The sequence below is a fragment of the Ursus arctos genome, unplaced genomic scaffold, assembly GCF_023065955.2.
Source record: "Ursus arctos isolate Adak ecotype North America unplaced genomic scaffold, UrsArc2.0 scaffold_5, whole genome shotgun sequence".
NCBI lineage: Eukaryota > Metazoa > Chordata > Mammalia > Carnivora > Ursidae > Ursus > Ursus arctos.
The window spans coordinates 80,316,639-80,339,606 of record NW_026623067.1 but is presented as its reverse complement, the minus strand read 5'-3'; the positions used below and the strand labels follow the sequence as shown (position 1 = coordinate 80,339,606).

The 22,968-nt window shown below is 34.9% G+C and overlaps 1 long non-coding RNA gene across 1 annotated transcript in view; it reads right to left on the bottom strand.

The window, feature by feature from the left end:
* The window catches only part of LOC123001025 (uncharacterized), a 102,637-nt gene that overhangs the window by 31,615 nt on the left and 48,054 nt on the right, over positions 1-22,968 (bottom strand). The window contains exon 2 of the long non-coding RNA XR_008957477.1: positions 12,060-12,125. This is a non-coding gene — a long non-coding RNA (uncharacterized LOC123001025). The remainder of the gene's footprint in view (positions 1-12,059; positions 12,126-22,968) is intronic.

Sequence of the window (22,968 nt, the reverse complement as noted above, 5' to 3'; positions counted from 1 at the left end):
CATTCTCAATGGGGAAAAGCTGGAAGCCTTTCCCTTAAGATCAGGAACACGACAAGGATGCCCACTCTCGCCACTATTATTCAACATAGTACTAGAAGTCCTTGCAACAGCAATCAGACAACAAAAAGGGATAAAAGGTATCCAAATCGGCAAAGAAGAAGTCAAAATGTCTCTCTTCGCAGATGACATGATCCTCTATATGGAAAACCCAAAAGAATCCACTCCCAAACTATTAGAAGTTATAGAGCAATTCAGTAATGGGGCGGGATACAAAATCAATGCTCAGAAATCAGTTGCATTTCTATACACGAATAATGAGACTGAAGAAAGAGAAATTAGGGAATCCATCCCATTTACAATAGCACCAAAAACCATACGTTACCTTGGAATTAACTTAACCAGAGACATAAAGGATCTATATTCTAGAAACTATAAATCATTCTTGAAAGACATTGAGGAAAACACAACAAGATGGAAAAATATTCCTTGCTCATGGATCGGAAGAATTAACATAGTTAAAATGTCCATGCTACCCCGAGTAATCTACACTTTGAATGCTATCCCAATCAAAATACCGATGACATTTTTCAAAGAACTGGAACAAATAGTCCTTAAATTTGTATGGAAACAGAAAAGGCCCTGAATCTCCAAGAAACTGTTGAAAAGGAAAAACAAAGCTAGGGGCATCACAATGCCAGATTTCGAGCTGTATTACAAAGCTGTGGTCACAAAGACAGCGTGGTACTGGCACAAAAACAGACACATAGACTAATGGAACAGAATAGAGAACCCAGAAATGGACCCTCAGCTCTTTGGGCAACTAATCTTTGATAAAGCAGGAAAAAACATCCAGTGGAAAAAAGACAGTCTCTTCAATAAATGGTGCTGGAAAAATTGGACAGCTACATGCAAAAGAATGAAACTTGACCACTCTCTCACACCATACACAAAGATAAACTCCAAATGGATGAAAGACCTCGATGTGAGACAGGAATCCATCAAAATCCTAGATGAGAACATAGGCAGCAACCTATACGACATCGGCCAAAGCAACCTTTTTCATGACACATTTCCAAAGGCAAGAGAAACAAAAGATAAAATGAACTTGTGGGACTTCATCAAGATAAAAAGCTTCTGCACAGCCAAGGAAACAGTCAAAAAAACTAAGAGGCAGCCCACGGAATGGGAGAATATATTTGCAAATGACACTACAGATAAAAGACTGGTATCCAAGATCTACAAAGAACTTCTCAAACTCAATACACGAGAAACAAATAAACAAATCAAAAAATGGGCAGAAGATATGAACAGACACTTTTCCAATGAAGACATACAAATGGCTAACAGACATATGAAAAAATGTTCAAAATCATTAGCCATCAGGGAAATTCAAATCAAAACCACACTAAGATACCACCTTACGCCAGTTAGAATGGCAAAAATAGACAAGGCAAGAAACAACAATTGTTGGAGAGGATGTGGAGAAAGGGGATCCCTCCTACATTGTTGGTGGGAATGCAAGTTGGTACAGCCACTATGGAAAACCGTGTGGAGGTCCCTTAGAAAGTTAAAAATTGAGTTACCCTATGATCCAGCCATTGCACTACTGGGTGTTTACCCCAAAGATACAGACGTAGTGAAGAGAAGGGCCATATGCACCCCAATGTTCATAGCAGCATTGTCCACAATAGCCAAAGCATGGAAGAAACCGAGATGCCCTTCAACAGATGACTGGATTAAGAAGTTGTGGTCCATATATACAATGGAATATTACTCAGCTATCAGAAAGAACGAGTTCTCAACATTTGCTGCAACATGGACGGCACTGGAGGAGATAATGCTAAGTGAAATAAGTCAAGCAGAGAAAGACAATTATCATATGATTTCTCTCATCTATGGAACATAAGAACTAGGAAGATCGGTAGGGGAAGAAAGGGATAAAGAAAGAGGGGGTAATCAGAAGGGGGAATGAAACATGAGAGACTATGGACTATGAGAAACAAACTGAGGGCCTCAGAGGGGAGGGGGGTGGGGGAATGGGATAGACTGGTGATGGGTAGTAAGGAGGGCACGTATTGCATGGTGCACTGGGTGTTATATGCAACTAATGAATCATCGAACTTTACATTGGAAACCGGGGATGTACTGTATGGTGATTAACATAATATAATAAAAAAACATTAAAATAAAAAAAATAAATTAAAAAATCAAATAAAAACATCCAAGAGTCATTTTTATATAATATACCCAATGTTAGAATTAAAAAAAATATATTTCCAAATCTGTAGAAAAATATTTATGAATTTCATAGTGCAAAGGTCATTTAAAATTAAAAGAACAAGTTTTATCTTTTCATTTTGTACTTTTTCTCTTTGGGGCTGTATATTCAGTTTTCTACAGGGAACATGTATTATATTTATACTTAGAAAAAATGAAGATGAATTTTTAAAATGGAATAACATAGAACTGAACTGAACATAATATCATGTAGCAAAATGTCATCATGAGTGTTTACATTTAAATATACATATGCGTATATATTACCAATTAATTATCTTTGTCAAGAATGACATAGTATGCATTGAACTGTGCCCTATTTAAAATAGATTATCATCATTAATTTTTTTAATAAATTGGCTTGAATTGTCCCTTTTTTTTTTTTTTTTTTTTTTTTTTTTTTTGCTTTTAAGATTTTGTAACTTTGCTGCACTGTCTCCTGGGGATTATAATTACAGGTGAAAAATTGGAATAACTAGATCAAAGGTATATGTATTTTCCAGGTTTTTTAATTATACTGATACACACTTTCAGATAGCTTGCCCATTTCATTATTTCCATGACAAAACTTATTATTATAATCCTTGAAAATATTTGCTAAGTTGATAATAAATGATTGATTGCTTTTAGTTATTCACACTTGGGTTAATAACATTTCCAAATATTATTTTATGTATTGATTAGGAAAATTTTTCTACTATTAGTCTATTTGCATTGCTTTTATTTGCATCATGTATGTATTTGTGTTTCATTACTTTGTGAATTTCTTGTTTAAAATATATTTGTAGGGGCGCCTGGGTGGCACAGTGGTTAAGCGCCTGCCTTCGGCTCAGGGCGTGATCCCGGCGTTACGGGATCGAGCCCCACATCAGGCTCCTCCGCTATGAGCCTGCTTCTTCCTCTCCCACTCCCCCTGCTTGTGCTCCCTCTCTCGCTGGCTGTCTCTATCTCTGTCAAATAAATAAAATCTTAAAAAAAAAAAAAACATAAAAAAAATAAAAAAATATATTTGTAAATCAAAACTAATTTATCATCTTTATTCAGTGATACTTTAGCCCATTTTATAAAAATATATCAAAATATTAATTTCATCCAGAGAAACAAAGATTTTTGATCCCACCTTGACAAATTAATCTATCTGAGCCATAAAAAACTATCTGGATCACATTAACATGCTGAACTTTAAATCATTACTCTATGCTCAAACTATGTCATTCTGCATTCAGCCACCAGAGTTTGGAAAATTAAAATATGAAATTATCAAGTTATAACCTTTGCCAATAAATCTGTTATTTTTATTGCAAGATAGGGTAACCATTTATGGTGTTAAAAAGATTTGCTTTCAAGATCTAAGATGCTTCTTTTGAAATAACATCATTGCAATTGTGGCAGTAAATGGTTCAAAGTGCACCTATTATATTCAGAGTTTACCAAATTCTTTGCATTTCCAATCTGACCCACATCATATTTATTGGGCTATAATGACTGTGGATCACAACAAATTCAGGATGCTTCTGGAAAGGCAAAACCTCTCCTATTAATAATGCAGCAGTTGAACATTAAAGTACCATCACCATGATATTTTATGATGTGATAAAAATGTTAAAAGTACATTACTATACAACTGCAGGAGTACATTTGGCCATAAGTGTGTTTTAAGTACTAAAGAGAAACAGGAATAAAATAAGGACTGACATGGCTTTCATGCAGGTAAAAAAGGCATAACACATGTTGTCAGGCTGCAATGACAGCATGTTTGTGTGTGTGTAGATGTAGTGCAATGGGTTGAGTTCACGTATGTCTCTCTGTGTGTGCACAGATAGGTATGTGTATTCATGTATGTGCCTGTATATGTTTGTGTGTATATATATGCATATGTGTGTATAAAGGTGGCATTCAGATTTCATGGCTCATAGTTGATGGTGTTAATAATATGTTCAGTGGGTGAAAGGATGTATAGTGAGGGTGTGAAATCAGGGGATGAACATTTTCTGAGAACAAAACAGAGAGTGGCAAAACCCGTGTCCAGCACTATCAGTAAACCCTGCAAGGTCTAGACTAGTTTGTAGCATAGTGCTGATTTATTTTCATATAAATTATGTATTTAAACCAAAAAAAATATTTTTGAGAGGTGTATCAGTTTTTTACTGCTGTGTTATAAATTACCACACATTTACTGCCTTGAAATCACACACGTTTACTCTCTCACAGTTGCTATATGTCAGAAGTCGAGGCACAGCTAAACTGAGTCCTCCCCACTCAAGTTCTCATAAAGTACATCCATATCAGTAAGCTTGATTAGGAAGCGATTTACTTCTAGGCTTATTCGCATTCTTGGCAAAATTTACCCCTTTATCATTGTAGGATTGGGGTACATGTTTTATAGCTGACTGTTGGCTGGGGAGACTTCAGCTCATAGAAGCCACCTGCAATCCCATGCCATGTGGCCTTCTCCAAAGGCAATTCACACCATGGCTGTTTGCTTCTTCAAGAGCAGCAACAAAATCTCTTTCTAACCTCAGCAAGGACCTGGTTGCTCATTTAAGGTCTTTTATCTAATTAATTGGGTGTACCAAGGATAATCTCTCTTTTGATAAACTACAAATCAACTGATTTGGGACCTTCTGCAAAATCCGTTTATCTTTGCCACATAAAGTACAGTAATCACAGGAATGACATCCTGTCATATTCACAGTTCCCACCCATATTCCAGGGTGGGCTTATAACAGGCATGTACACCAAGGGACAGGAATCTCGAAGGCCATCTTAGAATTCTGCCTGGGGCAGTGTTGAAACATTTAACATCCTATACAATTTACTTGCACCCATTTCCTGCCTCCAATGAACAACATTACAGTTAGTCTAGGAAATGTTTGCAAATTTCACATTTGGTCTCTTTCTAACTCTCTCACTTTTATCTACGCCTCACATTACCTATTCCATTGTTTCATTCCTTGATTTTTCCACCTTGCCATCACCAGTAAGGCTGACAAACTCATTACCCAGAACTGTTGTCCTTAGCTCAATATCTCCCCCAAATCCCTTCACCACTCCAGCACAATGTATCTTGCAAAACCGGCATGGAAAAAAGATAGTAAACGCTTTTCCCATAGATAGGCCTGAGTTAATCTTGATGCTCCTCCTTTTTATAAGAACTTGGGCAAGCCATTTCACTTTTCTGAGTCTTAGATTTCTTGTCTGCCAAAAGAAATTGTAATATCTACTTTTGTTATAGCTAGCTGGAGAAACTATATGATGTATTCTTGACAAAGGTAAAGTGCTCAATAGGAGGAAACCTCCAAGTGCACACATTCTTTGGCAGTGGTTCTAGGCTTTATATACTTCTCAGGCTTTGCATAACAACTTCCATTTACCAAAAAACATTTTATGTTCTACGTCATATGCTAAATACATTCTTTGCAAGTATTTCATTTAATGTTCTATTAGTTCCCTGTGGTTATTATAGCAAATTACCATAAACTCATTGACTAAAAACAGAAATTTATTTTCTTACACTTCTAGAGGCCAGAGGTCCAACATCAAGATGACAGCAGGGTCTTACTCCCTCCAAAGGGTCTAGGGGACAATCTACTCCTTGCCTCTTCCAGCTTATGGTGTCCCTTGGCTTGTAAACTTATCACTCCGGTCTTTCTTTTCATTGTCACACAATCTGCCCCTATATTGTGTGCCTCTCCTCTTCATGTCTCTTATAAGGGTACTTGTCATTAGCTTTAGAGTTGACCCAGATAGACCTGGGAGATCTCATCTCAAGATCCTTAGGTAAATTACATCTGAAAAGACCCTTTTCCTAAATAAGGTATCATTCACCGATTCTGGGGATTAGCCCAAGGACATATCTTTTAGGAGGCCGCCATTCAGCCCACTACCAACATCATAAATCCCTAACTTTATAAAAGGAACCACCTTTCAGAGATGTTCAAGTATTTCTCTCAAGATCCTATAGACAGTTCACAGAGTGGCTAGGCTTTGGTGGAGATGGGCTACACGCATACTTCGGACTCCATGCCTAATTCTGAACTCCTGGCTGCATGTTATTCTCTGGCACATCCTGGCAAGTCCTAGAACTTTCAGGAACTCTTATCTTGGAGGATACATCTATTAGTAAAAGAAGAAAATTTTACTCTTTTTTTCCTTATATGAGCTTAATCTGACTTTCTGAAACTGTCAAAATCATTTCTTCTAGTGAAAATTAACCTGAGTGTGGGAGTGAGTTGAATTGCTTTAAATTTAAAGATGTCAAAGTAAAGGTCGAGTAGATGCCTATCTTGGTGCTTTAATTAGAAGATTTCAGAGTTCTATACTAAGATTTTAAAAGCAGGGTGAATCACTTCACCTTTGTACTGTGATCTTTGATGCTTTTTTGCTGACCCTTGTCATCACAAATTACAGTGATCAGAGACAATTTGGAAAAGAAAGTTAAGTTCAGGAGTTCTGAAGGAGCACATTGACTCCCCCATTTCCTCACCATTCCATTTTTGTCTTGCCTTTCCAACTACCCTGGACTTCTCCCACATACATACTGTGACTAGTGATTATGATATGTAGTTAATGTGTCTCAATTTATACATATATACTTTTTATAATCTGAACAAATTTCCTTCCCCATAGGACTCTTTTCAAATTACCTAACAGTCTTTCCCCAAGCCCAGGAAGTCAATTTTACATATTTGCACTTAATATATATTTTTATAATGACTATATAAATAAATGTTCAAGAAGCCACTCACTCTAATGAAAAAGTATTAGGCTAGGGCATTTAAAAATCTGTATTCTAGTTTAAGTTCTGCACTAATTAATTGTGTGACCTCAAATGAGGGCCAAGATAACGTCTGTGCATTTTCCTTATTTGCAAAACTGAGATAATTGCTATTTCCTGACTCAAATCATTGCTGTAAGTATAAAAGAACTTACAAAATAAATGTTGAAATGCTCAGAAAACAAACAGTGTGCTAACTTTAAACAAAAAAAAAAAGATAAAAGAATAAGGAGCAATTGAAACTTGCAAATTTAATATCTATAATATATTTGGAGGATTTTCTCAGTTGTTTTTCTACAGTTATCATGGTCTATTTTAAGACATCTATCCTAATGCCATTCTCTGCTAATGACATTGGGATAGATGAACAAGATTTCCTGAGGATTTTAATGTTATTAATGAAATATAAATTTGATTCCACTGAAAACACTTCATTTTATAATGGCAATTCTGCAAATTTCAAGAAGTACCTTTGGAAACTCGTTCTAGCCTCCTTTTCCCCTTAGCCTTTATTTCCAGATGTGTTACAACATTTACTCTATGTGAACGCTCATCAGCCAGCTCTAGGGAGCTTTAATTCTCAGGCATTTACTTCAAGAGATAAGTGGTTAAATAGTAAGCAAGTGCATAGGCCTTTCCAAAAGAGGGTAAAGATGTTTGTAGGGAGAATGCAAGACGGCTGAAAAGTATTTAAATACAAATGATTAGTGGAGTTGTCCAGGGACCAAAGAGCCTTCTGTTGAGTGGATAGGAAAAAAGATTGGCCTGCTGTTTTCCACAGATAGTTTGCATTTAAAGCATAAAGTAATTAAGTGTTTTAATTTTGATCCCCGTGGTGCCTCTCCTTCTCAGAGCAGAGCAGGGAGGGTGAACGTAACTGGCACACTTGGAAGGTGGGGTGCCTGAGGTTGCAGCAACTCTTTGTACTTGAACACTGACATTTGGGTTGACTATGTTGCTATGTGTATGTATACTCTGTTCCTATTCATGTAGTAAGCAGAAAGATTGTGCCTACCCCACCTTCAAAAAGCAGCCTCTTCAAAAAGCAGCACATCTTCAAAAGTTAGGGTGAATATTCTTTCATGGGAGAGATTAACTGTGTGCTCACCTGGGCAGCTGCCAGAGTTGAAAATGCTGTTTTGTGTGTTTGTGTGTATGTTTGGTTGTTTCTGATATGATTTTGTACTCAGACAAGATCATACACTCTTTTTTTTATAGTTTTACTTTACTCAAGAACGTATTAATGTGCACATCCAAGGCCCTATAGGGTCCCTTTGATTTCCTAGTGAACTAGGCCTTCGAGTTAGGTTTATATACCAGGTATACCAGGAATAATCAAATATGAGAAGAGATCCTTTTCCAGTTGATATAATAAAGGTAGAAAAATAAAAAAGAAGATCATCTTTCAAAACAGAGTCAGACTTATTTACCACTGAGACTTTATCCCCAAACAGTGCCTGGCATATTGCAATATATTCCCTATATTTGAAGATTCAATGAATCAATGAGTCTTCTGCATTTTTATTTTCTACCCTGTAATGGACTATGACAGCTCTGACCCTCTCCTAGGCTGTATACCTTAAAGATATGGTAATATACATGAAATGCATTAGATTTAATGCTTAGGTGAGGATATTTCTACTTGATCTACCAACTTCAAACTATTTTTCATTTGTGTTGCAGTTACAGGTATGCTGGACTAAGCAACTAAAGATCTGTATTCTAGACTTCATTGAAATACTTGTCTCATTTATCTTGTATGCAAAATGGAGGTCTTAGTGTCTTTCCCATTTATCTTGCTGAAGAGTCATATGAGCTAAAAGAGAGAATGTATATGGTTTTTTTGAAACTCTTTGTTACTTTTTGAAGGATCCAAGGATGCTATGCTATCCAAATGTGAGAGGTAATTTTTCAAGATAAATGAGAAGCACATCACCTTCATGAGTACTTCCGGTTACCGGGGGGGGGAAAATATATATATATATATATATATATATGGATTGATAAGCAGAAAAGTATTATGATTTTTATCTTCCATGTGGGATTGAATAAGAGAAACAAGCCTATAAGCAATATATTGATATGTTCATGCAGCATATTTGTTAATGCAAAACTGAGTATACCATAAATTTACCTAATATATTGTTTTCAAAACGGTAACATCAGGACTGTATTATTTAAAGCAGTGTTAAATGCTGAGTAAATATGGGATTTTACTACATTCATTCATATTTCAGGCAGGGATTATTCTTCAATCAGTTTACTGTCCTGAATAATTATTGTTGTATCATTTATTTATTTGTGATACATTTTATATTATTGTAACCCATGTATGATTGGATATTAAATAGTTATGCATAAAAAAAATTATGTTGGTTTTCTTGTTCCAAGGAGATACAATCTTTAGAGATATTTTAAAATCAAAAAGTCAAAAAAAATCACATATCTGTAACCTTCTAAAGTGAGATAAATTATAAATCAAGTGAAAATATATAATTTTAGAAAAAAAGGAAACTAGAATTGCACAAAAATTTGAAGAATGTTGTAAGTAGCCACGTTCCAAATCAAAGTGTGTTAACGGGGAAAAATGTGTGGAGAGAGCATTTTTGCATGACAAAACTAAAATGTCCAGTTATATTTCTAGGTTAAAGCATAGCATAGCTGGATCCAGGCACTCAAACACTATTGTCAGAAAAATTTCGCCTCCTATATCTTGGCCCTGCTTTGATCTGTGTTGTCTTTATTCTCAGGAAGGAAATTTCCTCAACACCAAAATGGCCACTGGCAGACATAGGCTTACTTTCAAAATCTAGAAAACTCAACCAGAGTTTGGCTTTTCTGCCAGTAGTTCAAGCAAAACCTCAAGATTGATGCCCACTATCTTTGACTGATGAAGCTTGGTTCACTCTTGTACTTCTGAACCAGTAACTGTGGGGAAGGCAATATGGGAGTCTAACTGGCGAGTTGTGGATGATATATGCCCCTTCCTGAAGGGGGAGAGGAAGGTAAGATTTATTCAAATTACATGACCAGAAAGTCAAGGTAATGAACAGTTATACAAAGAAGGTGTAACCAAGGTGGGGAAGGCAAAATCCATAAATGTCCCTGTAGAAAGTGGTACACCAGTAAGAGAAATTTCTAAGAAGGAAGGAAGTTTTTCAGAGAAGGGGTTCATAAAAATAAGGAATAATGAGAAAGTGTTATTACTTAGAGGAGGACATCAAATGTTCCTTAGAATTAATAATATTGGATATTGGATCATTGCAGAGTAGATATGAGTTACTTGTAAGATGCTCAAGAAGAGGCCTGAAGAGTAGAATTGATTTTTAAAGAAAACAGTTGAAAATTGAACTTTGTCATTCCTTGGGAAGAATATTTTAAGACTTCTGTATAATGAGGTTTCAGGTCAAAATTCATCTCACAGTCACTACCATCTGTTAAGTATATCTACAGTCAGGTTACCTAGAATCACATACCACGAGAGAAACTAGAAGTAAATATGACCAGCAATGTAGTGACATGTTCGAAAGCATGGGTTCTGGAGCTCCCTGTCTCAATCTGAATCCTAGCTCTCCTCTTTGCTCCATGTATGACCTTGGAAAAGCTACTTCAGCTCACTGTGCCTTAGTTTACTCATTTAAAAATGTATGTAGTAATAGAACCTACTTTATTTTACAGGATGTGTCAAAAACTTGAAAGTTCTGAAAATAAATGTACTTGCAACAAATTATCCTGTCTGTTTTATGGATGTTGGTGTAAGAGAAGAAACTCCTGGGTCAGAGACAAAGAACTTAATTATCCATGGCACATGCCATTTTTATTTTCCACTAAAGTCTCATCAGGTGACATGGAGAAGCCTGGTGGATGCTGCACATATCGTGGATTTGTGTTACAGGTATAAGAAACTCCAATATTTTTTAACCCAATCCAAGCAAACCCAAACTTTGTCCTATAGGAAGACATGATCTGGACAAAACACAAGCCAGCCCTTTGCTCAAGAGGGAGACATAATATCTATTTTCCAAGTTTGTGTATGGAACACCATACACAGACTTTTTTTAGAAGGTAATTAAGAACAAAAAGACAATTATAACCTCTTCTCTCAAGAAGCAAAGAAATGCAAGAAACACAAAAGGATTATCTCCTCATAGCTTGTTGTGAATTAATGAATGTACTATTATTATTGTTGTTAAATACTTTTTTAAAGTATTGCTATAGTTATATATTTTATTCCTTCTATTTAGCTCTCATGTATGAGTCATAATCATATCTGTCCAGTCCAATTAGTGTGAATGAGACAAGCAACAATTGTAATGGAAGGCCCCAAAACATCCAAAAGTGGAATTGGGTCACACAACAAGACTCTGAAAAGTCATCATTTTATTTACATATCCTTTTCTTACAAGGCCCCAACTCAGGTTTAGGAACTTCCCAGTTTTCATTTATTTTCTCTATGCTGGCTTATTGTACTTCCACATAAGATCTTTTATTAATGAAATAATTTCATGTCTTTAATAGATATGGAAAAAATTAATGTGTATGATAATAACAATAATAATCCAGAAAACAATCTTCCATTAAGAGCCCACATTATCTCTGTTTAACACTTTTTCTTACTATTTTTTTTCTGAAAATTTCATGGAGAATTGCACTATACAGTCAAATTACAAATATTATAGAAGGAAAACTTAAGAAATATAACCAACAGGGAAAAGCTAAATAGTATGAGAAGAAATGGAGGTGTAAAATCGCAGAAGAAAAATTGCAAATCAAAAAAGTCAATGTTAAGATAAAAGAGTATATACAACTGGAATAAAATAACTTCGATGAGCTACCAATAAAATATAATTCCTTAGGGTTTTTTTTTTTTTCAGTAGTAAAACTAATTTTAAAAAATCCAATATGTGTAGTCAACATAGAAAATACCTGGAAAGAAGAATATATACCACAGGGTAATGGTGGTTAAGAGTGCATGTAAACTCAAACATCCCATTAACAGACTCACCAAGGGATAATTCTGTAGCTGCCAACAAAATGGTTTGAATTTTCTGCCAGAAGACCAGATGCTGCTCTGTTAAAATTAAAAGAAAATAAAGTCTTGTGAATTAGTCTGTGACCTATAGTACTATTTTCACAGGTGGAATAAAGCATTATCTGTAGTAAGAATTAAGAGACCTGTTTGTATTCAGTAACGTGGCGGGATACAAAATCAATGCTCAGAAATCAGTTGCATTTCTGTACACGAATAACGAGATCGAAGAAAGAGAAATTAGGGAATCCATCCCATTTACAATAGCACCAATAACCATACGTTACCTTGGAATTAACTTAACCAGAGACGTAAAGGACCTATATTCTAGAAACTATAAATCACTCTTGAAAGACATTGAGGAAGACATAAAAAGATGGAAAGATATTCCATGCTCATGGATCGGAAGAATTAACATAGTTAAAATGTCCATGCTACCCAGAGCAATCTACGCTTTCAATGCTATCCCGATCAAAATACCGAGGACATTTTTCAAAGAACTGGAACAAACAGTCCTTAAATTTGTATGGAACCAGAAAAGGCCCTGAATCTCCAAGGAAACGTTGAAAAGGAAAAACAAAGCTGGGGGCATCACAATGCCGGATTTCGAGCTGTACTACAAAGCTGTGGTCACAAAGACAGCGTGGTACTGGCACAAAAACAGACACAGAGACCAATGGAACAGAATAGAGAGCCCAGAAATGGACCCTCAGCTCTTTGGGCAACTAATATTTGATAAAGCAGGAAAAAACATCCGGTGGGAAAAAGACAGTCTCTTCAATAAATGGTGCTGGGAAAATTGGACAGCTACATGCAAAAGAATGAAACTTGACCACTCTCTCACACCATACACAAAAATAAACTCCAAATGGATGAAAGACCTCGATGTGAGACAGGAATCCATCAAAATTCTAGAGGAGAACATAGGCAGCAACCTCTACGACATCGGCCAAAGCAACCTTTTTCATGACACATTTCCAAAGGCAAGAGAAACAAAAGATAAAATGAACTTGTGGGACTTCATCAAGATTAAAAGTTTCTGCACAGCCAAGGAAACAGTCAGAAAAACTAAGAGGCAGCCCACGGAATGGGAGAACATATTTGCAAATGACACTACAGATAAAGGACTGGTATCCAAGATCTACAAAGAACTTCTCAAACTCAATACACGAGAAACAAATAAACAAATCAAAAAATGGGCAGAAGATATGAACAGACACTTTTCCAATGAAGACATACAAATGGCTAACAGACACATGAAAAAATGTTCAAAATCATTAGCCATCAAGGAAATTCAAATCAAAACCACACTGAGATACCACCTTATGCCAGTTAGAATGTCAAAAATAGACAAGGCAAGAAACAACAATTGTTGGAGAGGATGTGGAGAAAGGGGATCCCTCCTACATTGTTGGTGGGAATGCAAGTTGGTACAGCCACTCTGGAAAACCGTGTGGAGGTCCCTTAGAAAGTTAAAAATTGAGTTACCCTATGATCCAGCCATTGCACTACTGGGTGTTTACCCCAAAGATACAGACGTAGTAAAGAGAAGGGCCATATGCACACCAATGTTCATAGCAGCATTGTCCACAATAGCTAAATCATGGAGGGAGCCGAGATGCCCTTCAACAGATGACTGGATTGAGAAGTTGTGGTCCATATATACAATGGAATATTACTCAGCTATCAGAAAGAACGAGTTCTCAACATTTGCTACAACATGGATGGCACTGGAGGAGATAATGCTAAGTGAAATAAGTCAAGCAGAGAAAGACAACTATCATATGATTTCTCTCATCTATGGAACATAAGAACTAGGATGATCAGTAGGGGAAGAAAGGGATAAAGAAAGGGGGGGTAATCAGAAGGGGGAATGAAACATGAGAGGCTATGGACTATGAGAAACAAACTGAGGGCCTCAGAGGGGAGGGGGGTGGGGGAATGGGATAGGCCGGTGATGGGTAGTAAGGAGGGCACGTATTGCATGGTGCACTGGGTGTTATACACAACTAATGAATCATTCAGCCTCACATCGGAAACCGGGGATGTACTGTATGGTGACTAACATAATAAAATAAAAAATTATAAAAAAAAAAAAAAGAGAGACCTGTTTGTAAAGAAAGACATTTTGGGGGGCGCCTGGGTGGCACAGCGGTTAAGCGTCTGCCTTCAGCTCAGGGCGTGATCCCGGCGTTATGGGATCGAGCCCCACATCAGGCTCCTCCGCTATGAGCCTGCTTCTTCCTCTCCCACTCCTCCTGCTTGTGTTCCCTCTCTCGCTGGCTGTCTCTATCTCTGTCAAATAAATAAATAAAATCTTTAAAAAAAAAAAAAGACATTTTGGAAAAAAAAATAAAGATAATAGGTTGTGTGTGTATAAACCTATTGCCAAATAACAATACCTCATAATTGCATAGTTCTTTATCATTTTCAATAGGATTTTCACTTTTTTACCCTAAACAAGTTAACTTTATTATGATTATTTTTCTGCTTTCATTTTACAGATTTTTAATAAGTTGAAGTTCCAATAAGATAAGTAAGCAGTAACCCCTAACTGTAAATATCTTAGAACCAATGAGGTGACAAACTGAAAATTACTAGATTCTAATTTATTTTGGAGCTTACAAGTTATGCTCTCCACTGGAAGCTTTCTTCAACTCCATTCAGAATGTGGTAAGAAGTCAAAATTTAGTCAGAAGATAGCTCTTTCTTTGCTCATTTCTTATATCCAAGTCTGCACAATATTGAAGCAGTTTAAAGACATCATTGTTACAAAACTAAAAGGCAAGCTTCGGAATGGGAGAAGATATTTGCAAATGACATATCGATAAAGGGTTAGTATCCCAAATCTATAAAAAGTTTACCAAACTCAACACCCAAAATCAGATAATCCAGTTAAGAAATGGGCAGAAGGGGCACATGGGTGGCACAGCGGTTGAGCGTCTGCCTTCGGCTCAGGGCGTGATCCCGGCGTAATGGGATCGAGCCCCACATCAGGCTCCTCCGCTATGAGCCTGCTTCTTCCTCTCCCACTCCCCCTGCTTGTGTTTGTGTTCCCTCTCTCTCTGGCTGTCTCTATCTCAGTCGAATAAATAAATAAAATCTTAAAAAAAAAAAAAAAGGAAATGGGCAGAAGACATAAGTAGACATTTTTCCAAAGAAGACATCCGGATGGCTAACAGACACATGAAAAGATGTTCAGTTTCAATCATCATCAGGGAAATGCAAATCAAAACTACAACGAACTATCACCTCATACCTGTTAGAACGGCTAAAATAAACAACACGGGGAACAACAGATATGTGTGAGGCTGTGGAGAAAGAGGAATCTTCTTGCACTGTTGGTGGGAATGAAAACTGGTACAGCCACTTTGGAAAACAGTGTGGAGATTCCTCAAAAAGTTAAAAATAGAACTACCTTACAACCCAGCAATTGCACTACTAGGTATTTACCCAAAGGATACAAAAATACAGCTTTGAAGGGGCATATGCACCCTGATGTTTACAGCAGCATTATCAACAATAGCCAAATTGTGGAAAGAGCCCAAATGTCCATCAACTGATGAATGAATATAGAAGTTGTTGTATATATATAGAATGGAATATTACTCAGCCATAAAAAAGAATGAAATCTTGCCATCTGCAATGACGTGGATGGAGCTAGAGTGTATTATGCTAAGTAAAATAAGTCCGTCAGAGGAAGATAAATGCCATATGATTTCACTCATATGTGGAATTTAGGAAACAAAACAGATGAACATAAGGGAAGGGGGGAAAAAGAAAGGAAAGTAAACCATAAGAGACCCTTAACTATAGAGAACAAACATAGCTGTGGGAGGGGAGGTGGGCAGGGGCTAAATGGGTGATAGGTATTGAGGAAGGCACTTGTGGTGAGCACTGAGTGTTATATGTAAGTGATAAATCACTAGATTCTACTCCTAAAACTAATATTACACTATATGTTAGCTAACTAGAATTTAAATAAAAACTTGAACCGAAAACAAACAAAACAAAACAGAAGACATCATTGCTGACCACTTTCATTTCATGGACATGGGAGAACATGATTTTGATTCTAGATTTCGAGAATTTGGTTTAGATTTTGAGAATTGTTCCATGATATCATTTTAATATAGCTACATAGATTAGAATAATGATAAAACAATAGTTGACCATAAGTAACTGTGTGAATTTCCCCCATATATTTCTATAGGAAAAGGCATTGCAATTTATTTCTTTTCTTCTAAATAGCTGAAAAAACCACAACTAATAAACTTAAACCATGTATGTATGTTCTTAGGGACTCTGACAGAGAAAAAATGAAAGTTGGATTGGAAAGCATTTTAAACGCCATAGAAGTGAAGGTCTCTTAGACACATGTAATGAGAATGAATGAAACAAAAAAGATTCTTTTATTCACTTCCGTATTTGTTAAACATTTTTTTATACCTATTTGTGTCAGGGACTAGAGTGGCTGCAGGGGACACAATAGCCAGCTAATAAATGAACAAAAGACCATAGTGTCTGCCTTCACAGTACATAAATTTTGAATAGGAGAGGTTAATTAAATAATTAATAAACACAAAATTTCAACTCCATCCAGTGCTGTGTAGTTCTTATAAGTGCCTATAACAGAAGGACTTGAGTTCAGGTGTTGAACTTAAAAGACAAATATGAGTGAATTAGAAAAATAGAGGAAGAATACTCCATTTTACTTTTTAGAAATACCACGATCACAGCAGATTCACAAATGTTTCCACCAATGCCCTTTTATGCAAAGGAGCATTAATTTATACCCCAGAGTCCTGGGGACACAGCCAAAAGCTTTTCTCCAAAAGCAACATCTCAGTGCCACAAAGTACTTTAGACTAGGATGACCTCACATTTCAGTTTGCCCTGGGTCATCCTAGCTTATGCCTCTTGTCCTGGCTTAAATTTTTAATGGCTCACAGGTTTACTCTTAGAATGATGTTTGTTAGGACAATATATTATACTGTCACCACTTCTCTACACTCATATTTTATCCTAAATTTTCACTGAAACATTTCACTCAGTGCTAAAATAAGCCTGTGTCATTTTATATACAAGTAAGCAACGAGTTAAGATAATGCTCAAGGGGAAATTATTAGTCTTAGAAGAACCGCAATTTGAGAAAAATCTATTTCAATGGACTATTTAAACACATAAGTTAAAATTGGCTTAAATAGTCACAAATAATATAGCCTCATCCCTGACGGTTCCAAAAGAAAAGAGATGGATGCAATTGACCATACGTATAAGAATTCTAGAAACAGAAAACAGAGAGGACAAGGTAGCTACACAGTAATTAATGACAAGGCAATGTGAATTTCTGTTATTAATTTTTAAGATAGCATCTTTGTGTATTTTTATTAACTTCCTACCTCATTTCACAATCACTAATTTATTGTCTTATGCATTCATTCAAGAAATATATTCAGAGTGCCACTGTGTATATCAGGCACTGTTCTGCTCAAGGTATTGGGGACATGGTGGAGAGTAACAGAAAAAAAAAAATCTGTCTTCATAGACCTTGTTAGTAGTATTTGAAGACTTTTATATTTAAGAATAAATTATAGAAATAGCTAAAGTTAAGTGGTAGCATACTACATATGTGAAGACAGAATCAATACAGACAAAAAGAGATCACATAGGCAGTATAGAAAGAAGCTTACTATGACTAAGCCTTAGGCTTGTCTTTGGGCTTCCCAAAGCCAAAAGGAAAAAAAAAAGAAATTCAATTAATTATTACTTTTTCCCCTCTGGTATGGGAAAAAATCCTCAGAAGATACAGGATTTTCGAGCAACAATTTCCACACACGCACACACACCACAAACACAAGAAATTGTAAATAAAAAACACTAAGAGAAACTGCTTAATGATTCCAAAGTTCAGGTCCTCAGAACTAGTATACATATAATAAATCATAAAACTTGGAAAAATACAAATTCTTGGGCACTTTGCCTAATATAATGCTTCTCAGGTAGTCCTGAAATGTAGTCTGATCGGGAATCCCAGAGATACTGAGCACTATTTTTAATTTTTTTTAATAAAAATGAAGCAGGTCTTATGTGGTACGATCTATTTAAACACACAAATTGTTTTTCTACAAATAAGAAAAAATGAAGATAAAATAATACATATATATAATTATATATAATGTATATAAGAAAGATTTTTTAAAAAAACCAATTTATTACATAAAATTATCCTAAATTATGATACCAAACCAAAAAAAAAAAAAAAAAACCAAAAAAACCCTAAAAGGGACAAATACAAATTTGTTACTAGTAAGAATACAGATGTTAAGATTCTTAAAGGAAGCATTATAATCTAAAAAATGCTACATTAGAATTCATGAAAACCATGCAAAGTGTATTTCTGAGATGAAATAACAAAACATTTAAAAAATCGTTAATATATTAATTACATTGATAGAACAGAAATAGCTTTTTTTCAATATTAAAGAGATAAAATGCAAATTAATTATAAACTAACAAACAAAACACTGACCTGCTCACATATGTTCCACTCACTTACAACCTACAAAACCAAAACACCTACATGAACACAGAGTTTAAAGATGTTTTATAAATTATTATCGGCATAAATGACATCAGTAATTTAGTGCTTAAATGTGTGAGGCACAAGAGCTTTGTATACATAATTTAATTTAAAATTAGGTATAAAGAAACTACAGATCACTGTTTTGCTATTTCTAATTTTCAAAAAAATCAAAATGGTAGAAACTGAATTTAAACTTACTTCTAATAGTCTTCAAAACAAGTACTGATTATCAATATGCTCTGTTGAACTAAGTCTATAAAAACTGGAGATAATAAAGGCAAATATGTGACTAAAATTGAGAATATTCTTTTAAAATATAACAGTGAAAAGATGACTGATAAATAAAATGATATGAAAAGAATATAAACATAATTCTTTAAAATGCAGATAAAAAAAGCTGAAAAAAGTATTTGTGTTTAGTTACTAAAGTCATTATCTTTTACATATTAAAGTTCTCACACACTGATATACAAGAGATACATATTCCATTAGAAATATTTTTTTAATTGAGGACATAATATAGGCAATGCTATTGCAGACATATTTAGCCTGACTAGAAGTTATAAAATATGCAAATTAAAGCAAATTTCATTTCTGCCTATATAAGATTTTTGGTGAAATGAGTGGAATATCTCTCATATGTAACAGTTAGGAGTATAAATTGTCATCTTTTTCTGAAAGTAGGTTAGGTAATATAGAATCAAATGTTTGAAATATTTTCATCATAGTTTACCCAGTGATTCCACTTCAACTAATTTGTCCTAATGAAGTAATCTGAAATGTACTTGCATTGAATACAAATAAAATGACTGTAGCCCTGTTCATGATGATGTAAATGAGATGAAGTGATTTTCATACAATGAAAATAATCTAAGTGCACAAAAAGGGCAGAAAGTTAAAATATCTGTTGCATATCCATAGGCAGTAATTCCCTGTAATCTCTCTAAAGCTATCAGCAAGATTATGTAACATTTTAGAAACATAATCATTTGTTAATATGTGAAAATAAAAATATTTAAAATGTTGCACAAAATTACTATTTGGAGAAAAAAATCCATATAGTAGTTACAGTGTATCCATATTTTGAGGAGAAAATAAATATACACTCAGACTTATCAACTCAGTACTGGAAGTAACTTTAACAATTCTAATAGCTGTCTCTGAGAGAAGGCATATGAGTAACATTACTTTTTTCTTTACACTTTTCCGTATTTCTCATATGTCATTATAGTAAATATGAAGTAATCTTATAATCAGAGAAATTCTGAAATAGTCTTAATAAAATGTCTTATCTGTAAAATGGTTAATCTTGTAAGAACACCATGTCTGTGTTCTTTAGCCACATAAATATGTATTTCAATAATATAAGCAGACGTAAGTGACACAGAAGTACTCAGAGAACTGGTTTTTAAGTCTCTTGAGGAATTTTAATCATCTTTATATGTGATTGTTACCACTGGTTTATCGTTAGATAAAAAGAGGCACTGATGATTTGGCTGTCATAAATCTTCTCTATATTTCTTTTCTAGAAAGCATGGTAAGAAGAACATTGCTCATCAGTATTAGAAATGTCAATGAAATGGTACATAGTAAAATAATCCTCTTCCTCTTATCTCTACAACTTGGCCTACTTTAAAGAAAAACAAAAATCACCATAAGCATGGAGATAAACACTAGGTATGAATGTCTTATAAAAACATAATATACATCCTTTCAGAATTCAGCTCTCAGTAAATTTCCAGTGTTGCTCTCTCAATTGTGGGCAGGATGTGTTTTATTAAACAGCCATATGAGGTGTAAGAACATTTGAGAGCAAGCCTTCACAATGTTTTCCACAGCTAGCTGATGTACAAACCTGCTGAAGGAGGAAGGAAATTGGGTAACAGTTTATGTTCTTAAAAGCCATTAGGTCTGAAAAGATATTATCCTCAAGAAAAGGAAATAGCAGCTGAGCAGCTTACACTAAACCCGATTTTGTTTTTCATGGTACAGTTGGCTTTCCTTAATGGAGAAGACAAAAAATCTTCTCAATCTCCTTCTTGGGTTGTCTATAACCCAAACTTATGTTTATTTCTATAAGAGAAAAACTGGCACAAATCTACTTTTCCAAATGATAAACCTGCATTTTCAATGTAGTTACATTTAATCAACAGTTTATGTGAAAGCACATCCCAATAGCATATCGGAAATCTTTCCATACATGACAATATTCGTAAGTATGCCGAGAAAGACCTACTGTTTGCTGAACAGTAAGATGAACCCTATGAAGGGTAGGGAAGAAATATAAGACCCGACTTCTACCTTCTGTGGGATTACAATTTATCTGAGATGATACTAATTTATTGAATGCTTGCTTTCTTCCTGGAGATGAGCTAGGCAATTTGAAATCACTTAATCCTTAATAATGCCTTGAAATACATCTCATTATCCCTATTTTACAAATGAGGCCACCACGTTCCAAGAGGTTAAATATCTTGCCTAAGGTGGTATATTTAGTAAGTAGCAAAGCTGGGATTTTTGGGGACTCTGTCAGATTCTAAAACCATAAGTTTTTAACATTGCGAAACTATCTTATCCAGACAATTCAGACAGGTTTCCACTGTGTTACTGCATAATGCAGGTCTTTACTAGTATTTCTGCTCTGCTAAAAATACAAGACATTTGAGACTATTCTCTTACCTCTGGTTAGAGACATGGGCTTACTGAATCTTAAATAATAAAAATTTTAATTTATGTCAAATTAACAAACACCATATATTTGCATATTAAGTTTTATTATACTCTCTGACTTGGCATCTAACTCTTTCTTTAATTTGTGAAGACTATTGTTTGCTATAAATCAAAGCTTGAACCAAAATTCTTTCAACATCCATCTCTATCCTCATATATTATTGTCACCACTAAGATTATTTAATATACCACTTGTTGAGATTCCCAAATTTCATCCACAAGAAAATAATCTGTATTTTAAATGAGTTATTACATATGGAATTATTGATATGCCACAAAATTGACAAATTTCTGCAAATGGATATGATTCCTTTTTTAATGACTTTTTTTCTGATGAATTACGTATCTAGGATTTACTAATAATGGCATTTCATTGTTATTCAATATGGTATCATTTGCAATCCTTTGCTAAAGTAATTCTATGAAAGGCGTTTTTAAAATTGTATGAATAGGAGATTTACAAAGGTTTGGGTAAATCACAATAGAAAATTTCCATCTATTCCAATACCCTACCAGTACTCAGGATGTTGACTATGTTTGGCATTTACTCACCAAGTTTAATGTTTAGTACTTGAAACTGTACGCTGTGTAGGACAAACATATTGCTTTGTGATAAAATACCAAACATTTACTAAACCCTTCCAAAATGAATGGGTAAATCCAAATTAAAGGATACTGCTTCAAGATCCTTTGAAGTTTACATTCTGCATTCCTCTCCAAAATGGGTAATTTAAGTAGTTCTCAGTTATGTTCAAAAGGAGAGACACAAGTTCTGATTCCAGTTTATGTAGAATTAAAAATCATTTACATAATGATAGGATGTCATCTCTATAGAAATATAGATTTGTCAATTGATGACTTACATAATTTGCTAACTTATGGAAACAAACAGTAACATACTAATTACCTCACACATTATATCAAAATAAGTTATGAATTAATTAAAATTTTCTATGTAAATATTTTAAAAAATCAAACTTATAGGTACTGAGAGAGAAATGTGATTTTCCTTCCATAAAGAATTGACCGATTTGACTGAGTCAAAAGATTGATTACAAGCTTCGATATAGTCTGGGAGTCATTTAGAAGTTTCTCAATATGGTTGTTTGGAAGGAGTTAGGGAGTCTAATGCTATCAGTCATTTTACACAAATATCCTGATCAACCAAAATGTATTTACCTTAACAATGCATTCAACAATGATGGAAGGTCTGTCACGAAGATATAATCACACCTCATTTTAAGAAAAAAATATGGAAACAAAATACCATCCATTTTGGTAATGGAGAGGACTCTCTTCATTTGCTTAAATAGGAACTGGAAAAATTTTATTTAAAATTCATATCTGTGGCAAGTATAGTAATTTCCAGCCAGCATACTCAGCTGTTCAATACAGACACTACATAAATCTGCTCAACAACATAAACACACTGCCTCAAAGCAATCTCACGAATTAAATAGCCTGTTTCCTGGAGAGAGAAAAGTATAGAACAAAATTAATAGTACAGCTACTGTATCTCAATGGGGAACGACTCTCAAGCCTGAATCATTGCCGGAGAGGAGACGTTAA